This window comes from Eulemur rufifrons, chromosome 2 (assembly GCF_041146395.1).
Source record: "Eulemur rufifrons isolate Redbay chromosome 2, OSU_ERuf_1, whole genome shotgun sequence".
NCBI classification, from domain to species: Eukaryota; Metazoa; Chordata; class Mammalia; order Primates; family Lemuridae; genus Eulemur; species Eulemur rufifrons.
The window spans coordinates 114,081,372-114,104,247 of record NC_090984.1 but is presented as its reverse complement, the minus strand read 5'-3'; positions in this window follow the sequence as shown (position 1 = coordinate 114,104,247).

The following is a 22,876-nucleotide window of genomic DNA, read 5'->3' as shown; positions in this document are numbered from 1 at the left end:
GCTGGGCTAGTGACTCGAGTCCAGACAGGAGAGTGTGGACAGGGGAAGTAGTAACGCTGCCGTGGAGAAAACTGGCAGACGTCACTGTAACCGAGCAATGAAGGTCAGCGTCCCAGTGCGGAGTCACGCGGGCGGCCTGCGCCCCAGATGTGGTGGCGTGAACGGCACTTCCCCTCCTGGTCTCCGTCCCCAACACACACAGCGCCCGTGCAATCATGGGAAACCATCAGACACCCCAAACCGATGAACTTTCTACAAAATATCTGACCAATACTCCTCAAAACTGTCAAGAGCACGAAAAACAAAGAAAAGTCCAAGAAACCGACACTAACAGAGGGGCTCATGGAGACGTGATAACTAAATATAACGTGGTGTGGGCTCCAAGGTGGCAGCCTGGCATGGGAAAGGCACACTCGTGTCATAGACTAGAGACATCCAAATAGAGTCTGGAGTTCAGTTAGTGGTAAGGTACCAGTGTTGCTTCCTTAGTTGGGACAATTATACCAACTAATAAAAGGGGTTAATATCGGGGGAAACTGAGTGAGGGGTAGATGGGAACTCTGTGTTATCTTGCCGTTTTTCAGTGAATCTAAAATTATTCCAAAATTAATAGTTTATTTTTAAATAAAAGTAAAGTCCAGGCCAACAAGTACATGAAAAATGCAAATCAAAACCACAGTGAGATACCGCTTCCCACCCACTAGCATGTCTATAACCAAAAAGACAATAGCAAACGTTTGTGAGGGTGTGGAGAAATTGGAACCCGCATACACTGCTGGCGGGACTGTAAAATGGTATAGACACTTTGGAAAACTGTTTGGCACTTTCTTAAAAAGTTAAACATAGAATTATCCAGGAATTCCTCTCCTAGTGTTAAATATTTACCCCAAAGTAAAGGAAATATGTGTCCATAGAAAGACTGTACACAGATGTTTATGGCAGCTTTTTTTGTAATAGCCAAAAACCTACGGACCATCCACATGTCCGTGCGCAGACGAAAGGATGAACACATCGTGATCTGTCCCTGCGATGCGACACTCCTCGGCGAGAAGGAAGGAACAACTGATGTAACAACAGCATGCGTGAGTCTCTAAAGAATGGTAACGAGCCAAAGAAGCCAGTCAAAAAAGAGAGCGTGCTGTATGATTCCGTTTATATAAAACCCTAGAAAATGTGGGCTAATCCATGGTGACAGAAAGCAGGTCTGTGGTCGCCTGGGGCAGAGAAGTTGGGGAAGAGGGGCCGGAGGGAGGGAGGCGCAGGCGACAGGGACGCTGGTGACGGGAGGATGCATCCACTGCCTGAATCATGGTGATGGCTCCGTTGGGTGTACACGTATATATATGTCAAAACATGTCAAACTGTGTACTTTAAATATATGCACTTTATTACATGCCAATCACACCTTAATAAAGCCATTTTTTTAAATGAAGGCCTGGAAATGAGAATGAGGGCAGCCTGGCCCCGTCTCCCCACATCACCAAGAGCTCCAGGCTAGGGAGGGTTGGGGTGAGCCCTGCCTCGGGCCCGAACCCCTGAGCCCCCAAGCCCCAGGGCCGGGCGGCCGCAGGGCCCAGGCCACCGCCCCTCCCAGGGTATGACCTGTTGAGGGGGTGTCCACTTACTCCCTCTCTTTTTTCTTCCTGAAGAAAAAAACATGATGCTACATGTACTTTGGGATTTTTCAACACAATTGTCTAAAAATAGCCCGGGCCGCCACGGCCTGATTCCTTTTTAGGAAGGGTTTCGGCAGCCCGGCCTGTCCCGGTGGCCGACTCAGGAAGTGGAGGCTCGGCTGGGTGGGGCCGGGGCCACGGGGACCCTTCCGCTGTCCAGCCAGGCCCAGCTCTGTCCCACCTCACCGAGGACACGGCGGAGCAGACAGTGGCGTCCTCCTCCCCGCTCCCTGGGCCGGGCCCACAGCCCCGCTGGAAGGCGCCCTGCGGGCTCCTTTGGGTCTCGGCTTCCCCACCTCGGGAGCAGAAGTTACCCATCACGCGCGCCAGGCCCCAGGGGGCAGGAAAGCCACTGATTAGGCGCTGCTGAGAAGTGCCAGCTTCCCAGCAGAGCTCCTGTCCTTCCTGGGAGTGGGCTCCTGTCCCGAGGCTACCAAAGCATCCAGGTGTCCTGGACAACTCTGACACCTTCCTGTCCCGCCCCGGCCTTGGGACCCAGCAGGGTACGGCCCAAAGCCTGGACTCCAGAGGCCAAGAGTGGGCAGCTCAGGCCCACTCCCCTGCCCACCCTGTGCTGACACACCCTGACCCTGCAGGGACATAGCAGATGGGGGAACACTAAAGCCCAGGCCTCCCCACGCAGCCTCCTTTTATCCTAGGGTGAGTGGCAGGTTCTGGTGGCCAAGGAGAGAGCCATGTCGGCCCACAAGCAAAGGCCTTTGCCTGCTGCTTCGGTGGGCTCCAAACACTGTGTCGCCAGTGGCTGAGGCCGGGACAGCTGTGCCTACGGTAGGAGTCAAAGCACATTTCTGACCACCTCCAGGGTGCCTGGCTCTCTTCCAAACCTGAAGGCTGAGTTTTAATCTCTGACAGTCTGTGGTCCAAGAAAAAAAGTCCAGCAACTCAAAGTAATTTCAAAATGGCTCAGAGCCTCATATTTCTCAAAAACTGCAAGGGAGCTTCACGCACCTGGACTCCGGGCACCCCCTGCCCCCGGCCCTCTCCCCTCCAGCCCGCACCCCTTCCCTAGAGCACTGGCTGGAGCCCTCCTCCTGCAGGGGACCAGGGCAGGAAACTGTCCCTGACTTCAGGATTCTCTTTGGCTGGGAGGAGGATACGTCCAGCAGGAATGGCTTCTGACCTGTGCCACAAGTCTCCTTCGATCGTCACAATCACCCTTCAGCCCCGATTTACAGAAAGGCCATGGCTGCCAGGCTGCAGGGTCACGCATGCACACACACACACACACACACACACACGCATACCCCAGATGCAAACACCCAGGGGCACACACCTCCCTTAGCCAGGCTGACACTCCAGCCCCCAGCTCCTGCCTCCTCTGGTGACAGCCCCACCTCCCTGGCTGCTGTTGCCCTGGCAACCACCAAGGCTCAGGGCCTGGAGCCAGAGGACCAGCTCCCCGTCACCCAGGGTACCGTCTGTAGCTGGGCTTACAGAGAGGCAGGAGGAGGGAGGAGGGCGGTGTGGAGCCCTGCTGCGGCTGCAAGAAGGGACAGGACTTGGCAGGGGTCTAGGAGGAGGCCTGTCCAGCCTTCCCTCTCCTGAAGAACATCCAGCCCCTCAGAGAGACCTTAGGGGACAGGAGCTAGGGACAGGCACTCAGAGCAGAGGCCAGGAAACACCACCCCTGTGGTCACCACCAAGCCTGGCCAGGACCAGGGGCCTGGAGGAAGCCACTCCTGATGGCCGCAGCCTCCTGCCCGGGGCGCCTCCTCCCACTGCCCCCGGCTGGCTCTCCTGACGAGAGCCTGGCCGCGTGCTCTCTGTTCCTCCGCTGCCTTCCCGTTGTCCTGAGTGGTCCCTGCATCCTCACGGGTGTCCCCACAGCTGCCCCCACACCTCCTTCCACTCAGGCACACGGGCTCGAAGCCCTGAGCCGCTGCTGTCCCACAACAATGACAGAGGTGAAGTGTTCACCCTGGACTTGTGAGGACCACGGTCATTGCTGTTTTAAGTGCCTGAGGTGTGTTAACTCAGCTAACGGCGCGCCCCTTCTGTTCAGCAAGATCGCCCCGTGTTAACAAGACCACTCAAGCTGCCTGCGCTCAGTCCAGTGCGTGTTCACCAGGCACCACTGTCACTGTCACTGTCACTGCGCAGGAGCTGAGCGGGCCGTGCTCTCGGCGCCCTTCCCGCCTGGCCCAGGGGTTCGGGAGGGAGCAGAGGACTATGTGTCAGCTTCTCTCCAGCCTCCTTGGAGGCCACAGCCATGGGCACTGGAGTCGGGCGCCCTGGGTTCATGTCCTGGCTCCACTGTGTATCTGCTGTGTGACCTTGGGTCTGTCACTGCCCTCTCTGTGCTCCACCTTACTCATCAGTAAATGAGAGGGAATAAAGGCACCTACCTGATTGATTGGTTTGCTATAAAAATCAAATGATCGTGTCTTAAAAGCCCAGAGCACAAGGCCCTGCATACAGCGTCAGCTATTTGGTTTGGGGGCCACGGTGCAGGGAGAGCCAGGAGATCTGTGCTCTCTCCCGTTCCCTTAAACGGGTCACATGCCCATCAGAGTTCCCACGCTGCGCCTCGGTCTCCCCGGCTAGGGGCTGAGAAGGCGAGGCTCTCTTTACAGCTGTCATCTCTCCTATAAGGCCAGCCATGTGGCAGGCACAGGGGACCACAGGGAACATGGGAACAGCCAAGGGTGTCCCAACGCTCTGTGACGTTGGACAGGTCACCCCTCCCCAGGCCTCTGTGTGGTCGCCTGTCCTGTGAGAGGCTAGGCTGGCGCTGTTCCCTCCCAAACACCTTTGTGAGCCGTGGGAAACAGTCAGCGACCCCAGAGGCCCTTCTAGCTGGGGCCTGCTCCAGGCCAGGCCTCCCCCACACCCAACCCTGCAAGGTCACGGTCCCCAGAGGCTGCTGCTTGCTCGAGGCCTCAGCAAGAACCAAGCTGGTCTTTGCACCCACCTGCTGGGCCCCAAGACCTTTCCATAACCACCCCTTCCTCCCCAGCCCCCACCCTTCGCCCACACCGAAGCTTCTCCCCAAGCTCTTGGGAGAGAGCCAGTGGCCCTGGCGTGTGACAGCGTCTGGCTCTCTCCCGTCAGAAGAGCAATTTTTTCCTCTCCTTGGCTGTACTTTCTTTTAATGACTTTTTGGCTCAGGGCCCAAGCTGGATCAAAGACTCCCTGGGGCGAGGACAGTGGGACAAGAGGCGGGTTGCTGGGAGAGAGAGTGGAGGTGAGGTTGTGGCTCAGGGGCTGTAGGGGGTGGGTGGGCCCAGGAGGCGGGGCTGCCTCAGGCTCCAAATGGCGGTAGGGGTAGGGGCGTGGAATCTCTTCTGCCACAGATGCAGCAGAGGCGGTGTGGACAAGGAGCAAGGAGGAAAAAGGAGCCCTTAAGGATGAGGTAAGAATGGGAGGGTTTCCCAGTGTGTTTGCCATGACAACTTCTGGGCCAAAGCTTGAGGTCCCAGTGGACCCCTGTCTTTAGGGAAACCTAAAAGATCTGCTCTGACAAGGAAGAGGGTGAGGGTGGGGCAAGGAGCCTGGGACTGTCTCTAGTGGCTTCTGACTTCTTTTACCTTCTTTCTCTCTCACACAGGCCCCCAACTAGGCCCCCCAGGCCTGGTCTGGCTGGGGAAGCCTGGGAACCACCCCTTGACTTGGTAGATCTTAGCCCCAAGGGGGAGGGAAGCCCTCCTGAGAGAGCTGCACTGTAGCTGGCCTTCAGAGAGGCCAGGAGGGGACAGGGCAGCCCTGGGGGTGAGGTCGACAGGCTGTAAACAGCAGGGAGGCGGGTCCCCCTGGGGAGCTGTTGCCAGTGCTGCTGTTGATGTTGTTTTGCAGAAGGGAGCAGGAGGTGCCGCTGTGGAACACCAGGGCCCTGGGGAGCCGGAGGAGCCATTGCAACAGGGCAGCCGTGCTGGAGCCCAGGACTCAGGGAGGAGGCCAGCTGCACCTCCGAGGGCGGTGGAGAGATGCTCCCTCAAACACAGTCCCCAGGGTTTGTCCGGAATGCCTCGGGTTCGGGACACACTGGCCTAAGTGACTGTGCGTGTACACGCATCCTGCACACACACACACACACACACGTGCATATACACCCCTGAACACGCACCCCTGCACGAGCACACTCAGCTCTGCACACGCACGCACACGCATGCACACACACAGCCTCCGACACACGGGCGCTGTGTGAGGCCCCATGATTCAAGTTCCAGCTCCACCACTTCTTGGCTCTCACCTTTAGCATTTCACTTAACCTCTTGAAGCCTCAGTTTCCCCATCTGCCAGGTGGAGCCAGTACTCTTGCCGTACCTCTGGGTTACTGTGCGGCGTGGCATGCTAACTGCCAACTCAGACGAGTTAGCCACTGTTATCCTCCCCACTTGGTTAAGGAGACTGCATCTCAGCAGGGTTAAGGGAGTGGCCCAATGACCTGGGCCACGTAGCAGAACCAAGACTCGAATCACATTGTGACCCCAGAGGTTGCATGTATGTATATACCACACAGCCATGATCCAGCCACATGTGCCCACGTGCGTAAGCAACTTGCACACACATGTATGCACACATGATGGTGGTAATGGCCACTATTTCCTGAGGATCTTCCATATGCCGGGCACTGTGCTAAGTGGCTCACATACACTCACACTGAGCACGTTGTACCTCAGTGCCTCCCTGATGTGTTTGGCTGCACATCACAGAATTCAACTAAACCACAAATACAGGACTTATTTAACAAGGGCTTTGGGCATAGGTGGTTTCACAGTGGTTTGGCAGCTTGGTGAGGTCACCGAGGACCCAGGTTCTTTCCATCTCTCTACCCACCATCCTCAATCTTAACCTGGTGCCACATAGTTGCAGGATGGCTGCTGCAGCACCGGACATCATGTCTGCACTCCAGCATGAACGAAGGTGAAAGCTGACCTAAGAGAACTGTCCTTTTACACCCATTCCTTTTATTAAGAAGCAAACTGTCTCCCAGAAGTTGTGCCACAGACTGTCCTTCACATTTCATTGCCTGAAATTGGGTCAGTGTCCCTTAGCTGCAAAGGAGGCTGGGGGAAAACATCTGGCAAAGGGGCACTGGGCCGTAACAACTGACTTCGACAATACTTGTCTCCTGGGGCAAGGCACGCTGCTGCCTTGAACAAAATCAGGATTCTGTTGGCCAGGAAGAGGAGGGGATGAGCCAATTAGAATGTCCACCACCTGTGCCCCTGAGCGCCACCCTCCGTCCCCCTCCAGAGGGCAGTGTGGGACAGAGGACACAGAAGGCTCAGGGGTTTGAACTCCCGAGGGGGTTCCCAAATTCCAATGCAGCTAGCTGTGCCCCTAACCCAGCCAGAAACAGGCCCGGTGCAGACAGCTCTCTGAAAGCAGGAGGGGCCGCGCACCTGGCTTTGGCCCCCAGTGCCAGAATCCTGGTCATAATGTCAGCTGTCCCCCAGCCCAGACATCTAGTGCTGCGGTGCTCAGCCCCCTTTGTTTCTCGCACCCGATGGCTGGAGCCCCTTGGGGTCCTACTCCTCACCGCTCTCACCAACACGCCCGCAAGTGTGTGCGGATGTTGTCGTGGGGTGGCTGGCAGGCCCCTCTGACTGCAGACAGCACGAGTCCGGGGGCCACCTCACTCCAGGCATCACGCAGAGCCCGCAGAGCTCCTCCTGCGGCAAATGCCTCGTGAAGCCTTTGCGAGGATGACTTGTTGAGAATGGCTGGCTGGAGGGTTCCTTCTGGAAGGACAGTTGGTAACGGCCTGCCCTTCAGTCAACAAAGCCCGTGTAGACAGCCGGATGAGTGCGGGGTGGGGCTGTGGTCATAAGGGTTCAGTGTTTCCTCTGTGGGGCCGGCGACAAGTCTTTCTGGGAGACACGTCCCTGTCCTGTTCCATCCAGGGTTCTGCCGATGCCCTGTGTGTGCCCTGCGAGCTCAGGTCCAGGCCGTGGGCTCTGGCAGGGGTGCTCTCCTGAGGCGAAGCCCTTGTCCCTGTGTGCACAACGTTTGGGGGCCCTGAGCCTGCAAATGCCCCAAGCTCCCTGGAGCGCCCTTCCTGGCCGGCCCCAGCCAGGCAGCTTTAGAGGGAGTTCATTTCCTTCTATGCACTCTGCGCCTGCTGGCCGGCTGCCCGCCTGGACGGCATCTTGCTTTATGTTTGGCCGTGCAACTCCCCCTCCAGCAGCAGCTGTCATTGTCCCGAGCACTGGCAGAGGGAGGTGACCTGGAAGAGACTCCATGGAAGAGTCCAAGATGGCAGCAGAGCCCCCACCAGGCAGCGCGTGGCCCCAGGACACGTGCTGCGGGAGCCCCAGAAACCTCCCGCTTCACACCGGGCAGTGCGGGACTCTGTGCCCCTCAGACAAGTCCCACTCCTGGCTGTCTCCTCCCGGTACACCGAGAGGTGGGTCCCACACACCCTTCTTGGGGGCTGCCAGCCTGAGAATTAACTCCTCACAGGTGCTTTTGGGTGTTAAGGATGTGGCGGTACATCTGGGTGGCCCTTCCCTTTGAGAGGCTGGTGCCAGGGAGCCGCTGGGTGTGAAGGGTGCACACAGCGACCCGAGGACAGGGAGTCCCCCGGCGGCTGTGTCAGCAGGGCTGGCTTCCCGGTGTGCAAGTGTGGGGGTGGGGTGCATTTGTCTGAAAAGGTTACTAAAGTTTGTTTCACTCAAAGGCTTTGGTTCTTTTCATCACGGGGACTTGCAGCCCAGAGCGGGGAGGAGGGAGGACACAATGTGGCTTTCAGCTCCTCTTCCCAGCCCTGGGCAGGCTGGGCACGGGGCAGGGACTGGGCGTCCTCTCGGGCGAGGCAGGGCCACTGCCAGCTTCCCGGGCAGCCATTCCCAACCAGCCTAGATCACCCACTGTGTGCTGGGCCCATGCTGGGTGTTGGGGACGTGGGGACCCTGCCCTGGAGGAATGTTCCACCCTAGAGAGGGGCTGATGGCCATGCAGGTCACTGTGGAGCCCAGGTTCCCAACTGGGAGCGATTGTGTCCCCCAGGAGCCATTTGGCACTGTCTGGAGTCATGTCTGGTTGTCACAGCTGGCAGGGGTGCTGCAGGCATCTCGTGGGCAGAGGCCAGGGGTGCTGCTAAAAACCCTGCAATGCACGGGACAGCCCCCACCACATAGAACTATCGCAGTCCCGGATGTAAATAAACCACACGTGCTGCTGGGAGCCAGCTTCTGCCCGGCCAGGTAGCGCCATAGTCCCAGGGCCTGGGGAGTGCCAGGAGTGGAGCGTGCAAGCCCCCATCATGAGACGCTGCCACCTGGTCACACCCCCGTGTTACTAATGGGGCTGCCATCAAGTGACTCCACGGCGGCACGTGCTGGCCGTGGGAAATTCCGGCCTTTTTCTCAGACTCTTCAAGTCCCAGCAGACACATGAGGACAGGTCTCGTCTCAGGGTGGCCCAGGCCCTACTGGACTCGCAGAGAGACGCAGTCCCTAAGCAGGGGCTTTCTTTGTTCGTATGTGAGCGCCCAGCGGCCCCCTCTGGCCTGTCTCCTTCAGAAAACGGACAGGAGACTCCAGCCTGTGTCCTCCTCCCCAAGCCTTTCCTGCCGGGAGCACTGAGGCCGGATCGAGAGAACCAGAGGGCGGGGGCCGGCTTAGGGCCCGCACCTCCTCTCGACCCGGGGCCCCTGCAGGACGGAACCCACACCTGCATCTGCCCTTGCAATCCGAGGCCTTTCTGCAGCCTGCTTTGCTAACAGCCCCTGTCCCTCCTCAAGGTCCCTGGCCTCCAGCCACCGGGCTTGCCTCCCCGCCCCGGCAACTCTGAGCGCCCTCCCCGGCCCCTCTGCGAACCCCAAATTTAAGTCTTCCGCTCTGTTACCGCTCCATGCCTCGGTATTTCCGTTTAGCACTTACTGCACTTGAACTTTAAAGAAAATAGCTTTAGCGAAATTTTTTTTTTTAATTTTACACATTTTTTTAAGTTTAAATAATATAGAAAAATGTAAAGAAGAAAACAAAAGCTACCTTAAAGTGCTTAACTCTGAGAAAGCCGCTATTGACAGCTGCGAGGTCCCTGCGTGCAAACACACCCCGATAATCTGTGCCCACAGTTCCTCGGGAGTGGGGGTCTCTGCATGGGCTGCTTTGTCAGTGTGACACAGAGAACTTTCCATGTCAACACAAACATCTCCACACTCTCTGATTTAATTGCTGGAAAATATTCCGTTGGATCAATGAATTATAATCTAATTATTCAGGTCCCTACCAATGGATGTGTAGATTATTTTCAATTTTTTTTTTTTTTTTTTTTTTTTGAGACAAAATCTCACTCTGTTGCCCTGGCTAGAGCGCCATGGCGTCAGCCTAGCTCACAGCAACCTCAAACTCCTGGGCTTAAGCAATCCTCCTGCCTCAGCCTCCCGAGTAGCTGGGACTACAGGCATGCGCCACCATGCCCGGCTAATTTTTTCTATATATATTTTTAGTTGTCCATATAATTTCTTTCTATTTTTAGTAGAGACAGGGTCTTGCACTTGCTCTTGCTCTTGCTCAGGCTGGTCTCAAACTCCTGACCTTGAGTGATCTGCCCACCTTGGCCTCCCAGAGTGCTAGGATTACAGGCGTGAGCCACCTCGCCCGGCCTCCAATTTTTAATTTTAACAAACTATAGCATATTCCCATGAGCAGCTCTTTGCCCACTTGTCTGAGTACTTCCGCAGATCTGGAATTGATGGGCACATTTCAAACCGGGATACATGTTTCCAAATTAGCCTTTGGAAAGATTGATCCAGTTTATACTTTGAACCAGTAGTAATAATGAAGTAATAAGTGTAGCTGTGAAGCAGTTTTTACGGGGCTGGCTGTCCTCTAAGTACCTTACACATAATCATTCATTCACTCCTCCCGCAAACCTGCGAGGCGGCCCGTCTAGGGCAATGATGGTACCTTGCTTTTGTAAAGCAAGGCATGGAGTTTGTTCTGCGGGTCGAAAGTTACCAAGCGGCAGAGCGCCGATTACCAACTTACCCACCCCGGGAGAAATGTCTCTAACTTCTGCTAATCTAGTGGGGCACAGGGAGAACATCTCAATGTTGCTTTTATTTTTTTACTGGTAAGGTTGATTTTTATTTTTTTCCAAGTCTTTATCAGCCATTAGCATTAATTCTTCTACGCAGTACTTTTTCGTGTCTTTTTTCTCATTTCTCAACTGGGACATTCATCAGGTTATTGATGTGTAATCGCGCCCACAGACTGCTGAGCCGCCCTGTGTCGCTGGGCAGGGGTGGTCCCGTCCCCACCCGCTTCTTCCTGGAGCCCGGGAGACGAGACTCCAGGCTCTGGAAGCTCCCAGCGCTCGACAAGGGCACAAGGAATTTGTCATTGACTTTCAACTCTTGGGCTGCCCCCTTGGCCCAAAATAATCCCCTGTGTTTGCTCAGGGCGTATAGAGTTTACCTAGAACGAACGTCCTCACATGTTCACCGCATTTGATGCCCAGGTGGCCGGACGGGTGTATTAGCCCCTTGTTACAAATGAGGAAACGGCCCTGTAACGTACAACCTGTCAAGGGTCTCGCAGCCAGGACTGACATGGAACCCCCGCACCCTCCGACCCCAGCTCCTTGGTCTAAGGCTCGCCTGCTCCACTCTGATTGCCGAGCTCCACTCAGGGCCCGCTCTCAGCCTCAGTTTACCAGTCAGAAGAATGTGGTAGAATTTCCTGCCTTTAGAGGACAGAGACGGCTGAGGGGCTGGTCCCCCACCACGCCCCAGAGCTGGGCACACAACAGGCCTTGCACCCACCCCGTCCCCGCCCGGGCGTACCGTGGGCCAGGCCGGCCTGCCTGTCAGAGGGCTCCCAGCTGGGGCTGAGCTCAGGGAGGGAGGCTCGGCGGGCGGCACAAGGGCCCCTTTGTGCCTGTTGCTAAGGGCCCGGCTGTATTTACTCAGCCTCAGTAAACAGGAGCAGCCTGGAGGCCCCGCTCTGTTATGACAACTGAAAGGGCATTTGCTCTCCCGCCTGAGGCTGCTGCAGCATCGGCCTGTTCCAGGTGATTCCCCACCTTGGAGGGGCTGCCCGGGACCGAGCCGGGTGTCCTCGGGGCTAGAGGGCATCAGAAAGGTCACCTGGCTCAGCCCTTGAGGCTCTGATGAGGAAACTGAGGCTGGATGGGTCCCTGGCCCAAGGTCACAGAGGACACACAGGCTGAGACAGGCTTGACAGCTGAGGTCTGTCCTCTGCACAGAACTGATTTGGGAGGCATCCACCTGTCCCTCCTGCGCTGGTTGTCAGTGTTTGGCTAAGTCCCCGTGCCATTCAGCAGCGGTGGGGGGAGGGGGAGGGAGGCTGCCCAGCTCACTTCCGCCCGGCAGTTTCTGGAACCAAGGCCCTCAGAGGTGAAGAAAAACCCCACCCCCAGTCATTTTGTAAGAGTCTTGATGTCCTACCAAGCAAAGACACATCAACATAGGGTTATAAGAATCATGGTGTTATTTTTTAATGCTTGCAATAAACAAATTAGCACTTTTAACCTCCTGGGGCAATAGCCTAGTAGTGGTAGCTATCAGCTAGTTATAGGGTTTATTTTCTACATATACAGGTTTAGGGGCCATAGGAGGTGCGTCCCTAGTAGCTTAAAATGAACTTCCTTTGGCCTTGCAAGCCACTAAGGCTGGAACCTCCTTCAGAGAGAATGTCAAAGGCCTGCCTTTGAGGCCCTCAGTGCACAAGAAGCCTCTGTGACAGGCCCAGGCCAATGTGGCTGGCAGCCAGGGCCACTGTGTGACCCTCAGCCAATGCCCACCCTCTCTGACCCCCTTCCTCCTAGGGAAGGGCAAGCTGTGCCCTGGGCTCCGCCTCTCCCCCCACTGGGGACCCAGGAGGGCTGGAGCAGAGGCTTTTCTGGACTCGGAAACTGATCTTTGAGCATAGCCATGCCCCCTGGGCAGGTGCCTGACAGGTTCGGGCAGGCAGGGTGCTTCTCCAGGGGACAGCCCGCCTCCCCTCCTTCTGCACACAAAGGCTCTGTGTACCTTGGCCAGCCAGGACACTCTGCAGGGAGTCCTCAGGGGAACAGAGCTGCCACCATGTGGATTTCCTCAAACCTAGGGGCAGACCGTCCTGGGGCGGCCTCCTGACCCCAGTACCACCCTGTCCTGGCAAACAGCCCACAGCTTAGGGCCAGGCCAGGGGGTTGCTGGGATCCAGGCCCACGGTTCTTTCAAAGAGCCAGCCCTGGCTCTCAGCCTGGCAGGGAAGGTCTGGACACGCCCTCCCTCACCTGGGCCACCTGGGCCACCCCCTGTGGAGCCTGCTCTCCAGTCTGGGGACTCCTGCCCGGCCCTGCTCTCACTCTCAGCGTGTTCCAGGAGAGTCTTGTCAGTGGGAGTTTCTGAGCCAGCCTCAGACCGACAGTGGGCAGGAAGGAGGGGAGCAGGGCATCGAGCCCCTCCCCACACCCAGCCTCGGCCCCCAGAGCTGGCCGTTATCGTCCCCATTCGCAGGTGGCATGCAAGGTTGCTTATGGGACAACGCTGTGTCTGCAGGTGGGCCTAGAGCCATTTTGTGCCGCATTCCCAGCAGCTGCCTCTCAGGAGGAAGCAGAGAGCCCCACTTTGTCATCCCTTGGCCTTACGACATGACTCTGCGTCTCTGGGCCTCGGGGTTGATACACAGTACCCACCCTGCAGGGTTTCTGTAGTAAGAGAATTCGTGCTTCTTTGGCCTTTAGAATAGTACTTGGTATATATCATACTCACTGCATAAGTTAATCAAATAAAACATATTGTAATGGGATGATGACAATGAGAATGACAAAGATTACAGGACAGAACTGTCTTAAGGAAAGCAAAACAGCTCAAGTCTGTGGATTCTAGAGAGTTCTTCAGCTGAGGTGCCTCTGGGGCTCCTGGATTCTGGGAGACGGGTAATTGGTCATCCCAAACCACAAGGCCTGAAGTGTCTGGGCTGGACTGGTCCCTGGGCCACTGACTAGGAATTCCCCGAAGCCCGGGTGGCCCAGAGCATTCCTCCCTGGCCTTCCCTCTGCCTGGTGACTCACCCCCAGGTGCTGGTTGGGGCCTATTTCTCCTGGGCACTCAGTCCTAGCTGGAGATGTGACATCACAAGCCATCTCTGCTGACCTCACACACGCCGGTTTCCTGTGCGTGGCCCTGTGCTGGGCACAGAGGTGCTCACGGGGCACGTGGTGGAAGGTCCAGCCTCACGGCGCTCCAGTTGCAAGGCAGGCAGGCCTGCAGACACATCACCACATGGCCTCTGTGTGGGAGGGCAGGTGACAGGGGCCCATAGAGGGACAGGCCAACTTCAAGGTGGCCTCAGAGAGGCACGCTGGTTCAGGCTCAGAGCCAGGCGGGAGTGCTGGGTGCCCCAGCACCTTTTTTTGTGCTCACATTTTTCCCTCTAGTGGCCTGAAGTTGTCCTGGTGGCGGGTGAGTTTCCCAGGTCACACAGAGGCGTCTGGGAGTTAAAGACAAAGTCGTGCCCCTGTTTCCTGCTGCTGGTGGGGGAGGCGGCAGCAGGAACCCAGAGCAGTGAACAGATTCTGGGACAGCCGGTACTGAGAACTGCTGTAGGAAGCACAGTGGGATGGGGGTATTGGTGGCCACCTTTGGAAAACACAACAGCCATCGTCAGTGAATATTTACTGCTCACCTGCTATGAGCAGGCACGAAACAGTGGGGACAAAGCAGAGAAGCAAAGAGACAAAAGCCCCTGCCTCATAGAGCTGACATGCCAGTAGGGGAAGCTAGATCAGCGACCAAGTAAATAAGCAAACACACTGGCATGTGACGTGGAGCGGGTACCCAGGAGGACACGTGATAGAGGACTAGGGCACGTGGAGAGAGGAGTGGGTGACATGAGAGTTGGCTTCGGGGAGGTCTGGGGACAAGGTTCCGGGAGAGGGATCAGCCAGGGCAAAGGCACTGAGAGGGTTTGCCAGGGACTCAAGACGCAGCCCAGAGGCCAGCAGGGCTGGGGTTGAGAGAGGGAGGGAGTGGGAGGTGAGGACGGCCAGGCAGCAGGGCCAGCACGTGCAGGCCACCAGCCTTTGTGGGACTTTGGTCTCTGCTCTAAGTAATGCAGGGACCGTGGAGAGTGTTGAGCAGAAATAGAGGAACACTGACTCTGAGAGCAGGAGTGGAGGTTAAAGAACAATTCCCCCAACCCCTAGCCTCTGCTTGCATGCCCCTAAGGATGTGGAACTCACCCCTTCATTGTTTATGGGGTCTTTCTTGTCATGAATGAAAAAGAGCCTTGTCACTCCCCCCATTATGGCTGGCCTCTGGGGCCACTGAGTCGGTCTCTCCCCTTCTGTGATGTTTGGGGGTGCCTAACTCTGTGAGTCTTCTCCACACTGAGCCCCACCCACTGCTTTCCCCAATTCCCTTACTCCCCGACCTCCTGGACACTCCCCACACTGGTACCTTAGGTCTGTCCTTTTCCTAAAGCAAGAGGTGGCGAACAATATAGCCCAAGGGCCAAATCTGGCCTACCATCGGCTTTTGCAAATAAAGTTTTATTGGAACACAGCCACACCCATTCATTGGCTACCATGCTTGGCTGCTTTTGTGCTGAGTTGAGTAGCTGCCATGGAGACTGTGTGACCCACAGAGTTTAAAATATTTATTCTTGGGCCCTTTTCAGAGAAAGTGTTCTGACTCCTGTCCTAAACGTGTGTGCCTCAAGTCTCACCGAGATCACTCAGCTGCTACTCCGAAAACAGGCTGGAAGGGGCGAGGAGGCTTATCAGGAGGCCGGGCTCCTAAAGACAGCGGCGATACAAGCCCAAAGTACAGTGTTGTCACACTTTTGCTATAAAATTGTACAATTTAAATATTAGTTTACATAAACAGATGTTTTCAAATTAGACTTTACACTCTAGTTCTTTGTAAAGATGTCTAGGACACGTCTCTGGCTGAGTGAATACATATTTCTGTGTGTTTGCATGAGTGATATCACGACGGGGCCTGGAATGTTACCTTGAGTCCCTCCCGTTCCATCTGCAAGGAGAACACCGGCTGGGAACAGAGCAGGGCGGCATCCTCAGGTGCAATCAGAAACCACAGATTCTTAACTCTGAAACATAACAGGATTACAAACCACAGCGGCTGCGGCTGCTGCGAGGCCCACAAAGGGCTGTGTGTCTGAGGCCGCCCACGGGGACCAGCCACCACGACGGTGTCTGCACAAAAGAAAGCAAGAAGCCACACGCCCTCCCTTGGACTCTTAGACCCTTCCCTTGATTTTCCAAAGCAGTTTTTTTTCCAGCCACTGTGGGCACGAAGCACGGAAGGCAAGCCCTGAATTGTTTTTAAGTTAGCAAGGGAGAAAAAGAAAACACTGAACACGTTGCAGTTTTGAAAATACATGCTTTGTTTGGGGGCTGCCTTAAAGAAAACATGCAGCAGGACTGACGACTTAGCTGAAGAGGGTACAAAAGGGAAATCTTTACCTCTTCTTCGTGGTAACTTCCAGAATCTGTGCCCGTCTGTAACTACACTGTATGAGCTCTCTTAACCCCTCTTTCCCTGGGTTCTGGGTCCGTATCTGTGTAATAGAAACCCCAGCCCCGCCCCTCCAGGGCTGAGCAGGGGAAGGGGGAAGTCCCAGAGGAAGTAACCACCAGCTGTCCCAGCCTGGGGGCCCGGCCTGGAAGGAGACTGGAGAAAGGAGCGGCTGGCACCCAGGCACGGCTCTCCCTGGCCATTGCCGTCCACCCTGCAATGCAGCAATGCACGGTGGTATGTGTGTGCCACGGATGTGCAGGCATCTTCTGGAAGCTTCATTAACGAAGTCTGTGGGTGAAGAGCTAAGAAAGAGAGCAGTTAGTGCTACCAGGGGAGGAAAGGGCTGGGGACACAGGTAAAAGGTCAGCAGTTGGACCTTGACCATGGGGGGTACAGCGGGGACAAAGGGACCACAGACTCCTCCACACCCAGGCTCTGCTCTGGGCTCCATAAGGGGTGCCCTGACCTCACTGCTCACCTCCCCCAAGGTTCTTGGGGCACCCAGACCCCTCCCTGATGCTCCCCAAACATCTTCTGTGTCATGGCCCTGGCAGGGAGCCTGGATGTGGGCCCCGGGCCAGAGTCTCTTCCTCCTGCACAGCAACGTGCCCAGGGTCACGTTTGGTGTAGAAAGGCCGCTGCCCCTGCCCAGGCCTCCCCCGCTCAGCCCTCAGTTGAGATCATTTCCCTTTCTCATTTGTTCCATGAAAAAAATCTCTCCCTAGGTTAGTGGACAGGAGGCACTGCTCAGAGTGAGCCTCCGGGGAGACCTGAGCAGGCCTAAGGGGGATGCAGAGCTCTGGGTGGAGTCAGAACTGCTGGGCTCGAGCCGGGTGTCTCAGAGACTGGCTGTGACCTAGGCAGCTGCCTGAACCCTCTGAGCCCCACTTCCTCTGTAACCCCCTTGAGTCTATTGCGCTAACTGATCTCTAGCACTCTGGTAGTCCTTAGTAACCACAAGTGGATGGTTAGTTTATTGCCTAAGGCCAAAATGTGCAAGATAAATGTAGCAGGCCAGGCAGCTGGGACGGGACCAGCTCTGGGGGCCACCTGGGAGCCCCAGATGCATCATGGGAAAGTCACCCTTGACTCCCCTCTTTGTCTTCCACCCTGCATCTGATCCCTCTGCATGTCCTGGTGTCACCACCCTCCAAATCTACCCAGAGTCTGCCTTGTGCCTCCAGTATCATGGCTTCCCCCTGGTCTAAGCCACCATCGCCTCCCATCTGGGTAACTGCCACAGCCTCCTACCTGGTGTCCTTCCCCCTCCAGTCTGTCCTCACACAAAAGCCTTCTAAATATGTCAGATCGAGTTCTTCCTCTGCTCAAAACCCCACTTTGGCTCCCATCCCACTCAGAGCAAAAGCCAGTCTGTATGACAGCTCTCATGACCTGGCCCTGTAACTCCTCTCACCTCCTGCTGACTTCTCTTCCCCTCACTGGCTGCCCCTGCAACACGCCAGCCACATTCCCCTCCTCCCCACCTTGGTACCCGCTGTCCCCTCTGCCTGGAGCCCCCTTCCTGCATGCCTGCATGGCCAAGCCCCTCACCTCCTCCAAGTCTTTGCTCAGGAGTCCCTTTCCGGGTGAGGCCCACTCTGCCCTCTGTACTTAACATTGCAGCCTCCCTCCACCACCACCGCCACCCCCAGGCCCATCCTGGTGCTCCCAGCCCCTCTCACCTGCTAGGCCTTCTCCACAGCACCAACCCTTTTAATATACTATATCGGCTGGGCACAGTGGCTTGTGCCTGTAATCCCAGCACTTTGGGAGGCTGAGGTAGAAGGATCACTTGAGGCAGGAGTTCCAGACCAGCCTGGGCAACATAGCAAGACCTTGTCTTTACAAAAATAATTTAAAAATCAGCTGGGTATGGTGGGATGGTGGGGCACACCTGCTACTCAGGAGGCTGAGGTGGGAGGATGGCTTGAGCCCAGGAGTTCAAGGTTGCAGTGAGCTATGAGCTCACCACTGCACTCCAGCCTGGGTGACAGAGTGAGACCCTCACACACACACACACACACACACACACATGCATGGTTTATACTTTAAATTATTTTGTTCATCATTACCTGTCTCCACCCACTGGGACGTCAGCTGTCTGGGGATTGACTTTGCTTATTCTGCTCACTGCTGTATCCACAGCAGTGACTGACACAAGGTGGGTGCTCGATCAGCAAAGATGGGGGGACAGTGCTGCAAGTCAGGAGCCAGGGCCTGGGGTGCCCCTAGCAGCTGGTCAGGGGCAGAGGTCCCCCAACGCCTGGCTTGGGGTCCCGGTAGACTCAGTGCAGCCACGGTCCCCCTCCCCCACTCCCATGCAGCATGGCTATGCCGTGGAGGAGACTCATTCTCGACTGTGTCTGTAGAGGGGTCTGGGTCCTAAAACCTCTGGAATTATATCAAAACTTTGGGGTCACTTGTTTTTGGGGCATAGAAGAGGGTTTTTCTTTTTCCCACAGCGTTTATCACCTTCTGACATACTGTATAATTTACTTATGTATTATGTTTCGACATGCAGTATTTGCCATTCGTCAGATTCTCAAAGGCTTTCTGATTTAAACAGTGTCTGTCTCCTGCTGTTTTCCTTGTGGCCAGCAGGGCTTCTCGGCTCCCAGGCCCAGGTGTGGCTCACCAGGCTTCCCTGCGGCTGTGACGACAGCCCTCACCTGGTTGGAGAGGTGACAGTTGGTTCCCCGGACCTCAGCGGCCCCTAGACTCTCCTTGCTCAGCCCTCAGTCCCGTGGCTTCCCCATCCCCGCAACGTGCCCTTCCTCTTCTCAGGCCTTAACCAGCCAGCGCCCCTCAGGATCAGCGAGATCCAACGGGCGGCTAGGAGGGCCTCGTGCTGCTCTCCGTGGTCCTGAACCACCTCCCTGCTCCCTGCTCCGGGTGCGGCTGTTTCATTGGGAAGTAGACGCAAGGGGAGAGGGATTGTGTGGTCCCAGAGCACCCTTCCTCCTGCCCCCCAGGTTACACTTCTCTTTCTCCACTTCCTGAAACTCTAAACCTGCTTCTTTTGCTTACATTAAACCTTCTTATCTCAGGTCTTAGCTGAGTCTTCACCCTCTCAGGAAAGGCTTCTTGGCCTCTGCAAAAAACCAAAATGGGCGTCCTCTGCTGCGTTCAGGTGCCATCCTGTACTTCCCACATTCCAGGGCGTGGTGATCACCTGTCTGGTCCCATCAGTCAACTGTAAGCTCCTAGTCTGTCTCCCCGACTGCCGTGTCCCTAGCAAATAGGTGATGACAATAAATTTTGGTTGTAAAAAAAAAGAATTTATGAATGAAATGAATGTGTGGTGGATAGTCTGGGGGAGGGATGCCCTCACGGTTTGTTCCTTTGATTAAGCCAGGACTACTCTTCTAGGCTCTGTGTTAGACACATGGAAGAGAACAAGAGTTTGGCCTGGTCGTTCCCCTAAGGAGTATGCGAGCTGGTGGAGAATTATAGTTGATAACTGGGGCTCCGTTTTACAGATCTGGAAACTGAGACTCAGAGAAGGGATGTGATTCTTCTGTCATTACATAGCTCGGGAGGGAAAAGATGGAACTTGAGCTCCCACCCTTTGGCACTAGGCCTTGCACCCATCCCCTGCCTATGCCGTCACTTCCCTTCTCTAGATCACAGTTCATGCCCCTGTGTAATGAAGACATTGGGCTAAATCTGTCTCTAGGGAAATGTCCCAGCTCTAAGACTCTGGAAATTTAGAAGCCATGGGCTTAGTCTCTATTCTTTGGGCAACAGCTTCTGGGGCCACTGAGACTGCACCAGGGAAAGCCGTTGGTGCCAGTGAGTGATTTTGTCATCCAAGTCTTATCATCAGAAACAGGGTGGGAGGCCCTGCTTTCCAAGGGCTGGATTCTTGGCAAGAACCACAAGCACGTTTCATACACCCAAAATGTGTCGAGTCCCCTAGGAGGTTTGCAGTGGGCATGATATGGCCCTGCCTGGCCTCAGTCTGGTCCGTGACCAGAGCTCCTGAGACAGCCCATAGGAAGTTCCACTAGTGCCAACTGGGGGACCTTCACCTATAGGGGCTTGAGGGGTGGGGACAGTAGGCCCTGAGCTAGTGTCAGTGTTCAATTTATGCAACTGTCCTATGTATGTGCCACATGACCACATAAGAACCTGAAGAGTCCCACGTCATTGCCTCTGGGGCAGTCGAAGCATGGATTCTACGAGGCTTTGATGATCAAAAACAGGTCACTGTGTGTGTCGTTACTCTGTAAAGATGGTTTGCTCAAGGGACAAAGGTTTTGAAAACATGGTGTTCTAGTCCCTTCAGACTGTTATAATAAAATACCATAAACTGAGTGAATTATAAACAACAGAAATTCTGGAGGCTGGGAAGTCCAAGATCAAGGTGCTGCCAGCTCTGGTGTCTGGTGAGGACCCACTTTCTGGCTCATAGACGACCACCTTCCCACTGTGTCCTCACATGGTGGAAGGGGTAAGGGAGCTCTCTAGGTCTCTTTTATAGGCACTAACTCCATTCATGAGGGTTCTGCCCTGTGACCTAACTACTTCCCAAAGACCCCACCTCCCAATATCATCACATCAGTGATTAGATTTCAACATATAAACTTTGATGGGGACACAAACATTCAGACCATTAGGTGTGAGGGCCATAAAAGAAAAATCACACGAAAGGGGCTGGGTGGGTGAAAGGTAGGAGATTGCTCGTTAGGCCAGGACCTAACCACCCTTGAAGGAGCAGAGGAGTAGTTGACTCTGCTGGGAGCAAGCTTCAGGGACAAAGGCTCAATCTGCTGAGGGGAAGGAAGAGGGGGAGAGGAGCAAAGCTGGGGCCCTGGGCCCTGAAAGGGAGGCTGCAGGGACGCTGATGAAGACTGGCTTGGTGACCTTCCACTTTGGCTGAAAATGGCTGTCGAGCAGGGATCAAACACAGCACCCAGCAAACCCCACTGTCTGAGTCAGCTCGGCTGCTATAACAAATTACCATAAAGAGGGCAGCTCAGACAATAAACGTTTATCTCTCTCAGTCCGGGAGGCTGGGAAGTCTGAGAGCAGGGTGCCAACCCTCTCCCTGGTTTGCAGATGGCACCTCGTTGCTGCATCTTTGCATGGTGGAGAGATCATCTCATCTTTCTTCTAAGGGCACTAATCCCACCACGAGGGCTCCGCCCTCATGATCCAGTCACCTCCCAAAGGCCCCACCTCCAAATGCCATCACATTGGGGACTAGGGTTTCAGCATATGAATTTTGGGGGGACACAAACATTCAGTCCATAGCACCCACCCACCACTGTGTCTGGGGGAGAAGAGGAAGGCAGTGTCGGCCTCCCCCAGTCCCATTGTTTTTCTGCATGCCCGTGGCACTCAGCAGCTGGCCTGTTCTCTGGGACTGGCCTGCCATGTGGCCAGTTCCCTGTCTGTGATGTCCTCGGGTGCACCATGTCCTCCAGACTCACAGCTGAGCCCAGGAGGGAGATCCCAGGGGAGTCAGGAGCCTGTGCGGCTTTGGATAAGTCACCGGTCCTCTCTGGCCCAATGCCCCATCTGGAAACTGGGAGAGGCTAGATATTCTTGGAGGGCCCCTGGCACTGGACCTGCCAGGGCTCCCACCCTAGATTCTGTGGGGGAAGGGCTGGGTCTCACAGAGAGGCAGCGCTGGCCCCGAATCCTGGCAGCAGCCGAGCTGGCCGCCCACACACAGGCGGCCGGGCGGGAGGCAGGGTGCCGCAGCCTCGTTGCCAAGAGCACAGAGAACTTTCCACTGGGTCCAGGTTTTCATCGCCATGGCAACCGCTGGGGGGTGGAAGCAGAATTTCTCAGAATTCCAGTGAGATTAAATGGGGGAAGAAAGAACAAGAGAGACCTGAGCTGGCCCTGAGAGGTCAAGGCAGGCACCCCAGTAAGCCCCATGTTCCCCCAACCTGCCTAGGTCCCTTATCCCTCTTTTAATATTTCTCTCTGTCTCCTTTTCTCTCCTCTCCAAGTTCATCTCTCCTGGCTCTCTTCCCTGAGCCCTTGCTAGAGGAGTGGGGGCTAATCAGCGTGTTCTATGCCCAAGGCACTGTTCCAAGAGCTCACACGTGTGAACTCATTTCACCCTCCCCGCCCTGCGGGAGGTACTATGATCATCCCCATTTCACAGATGAAGAAATGGAGGCCCAGGGAGGTCCTGTGACTTGCCCAGCTTACAGTAGATGGTGGATTCCGGTGACTGCATCCTCAGTGGCTATAGTGTTTGAATGGTCTCCCTTGGCAGAGAAACTCAGGGGCTGCTAATGAAATGTGGGTGGGGTAGGGACAGAAAGGGGACACATGCAGCACATGTCTGCACTCTGGAGATCCCACTGGGCTCCCCACTTTCCGTCCCCTCCGTCTGCACCCCGCACCAACCATCCTGGTTTAGGCTAAGGCAGAGGGTGATGCCAACTGCCCATCTCCCCCCCACACACACTGCTTTGGGGCTGATTCCTTGGCCTTAGCTGACCAGGGCTCTCATTTGGGCCCAGGGAAGGTTCCTTGGCTTAGGGATGGCACTGGGAAGTCCAGGAGGCCGGAGACCTGGGTCCATTTCAGCACCCATTCGTTCTCCTAGGGGTGCCCTGGGGAGAGAGAACCTGACCCAGGAAGCCTGGCTGATGCCACACTGTGATTCTGCAAGAGAACTCAGAATTCAGGCCTCACTGCCCTCCTCCATGGCTGGCCGGTGGTGGTGAGGGCTAGCGGGAGGTCACACATGAGGATGCTGTGGGAGCTACAA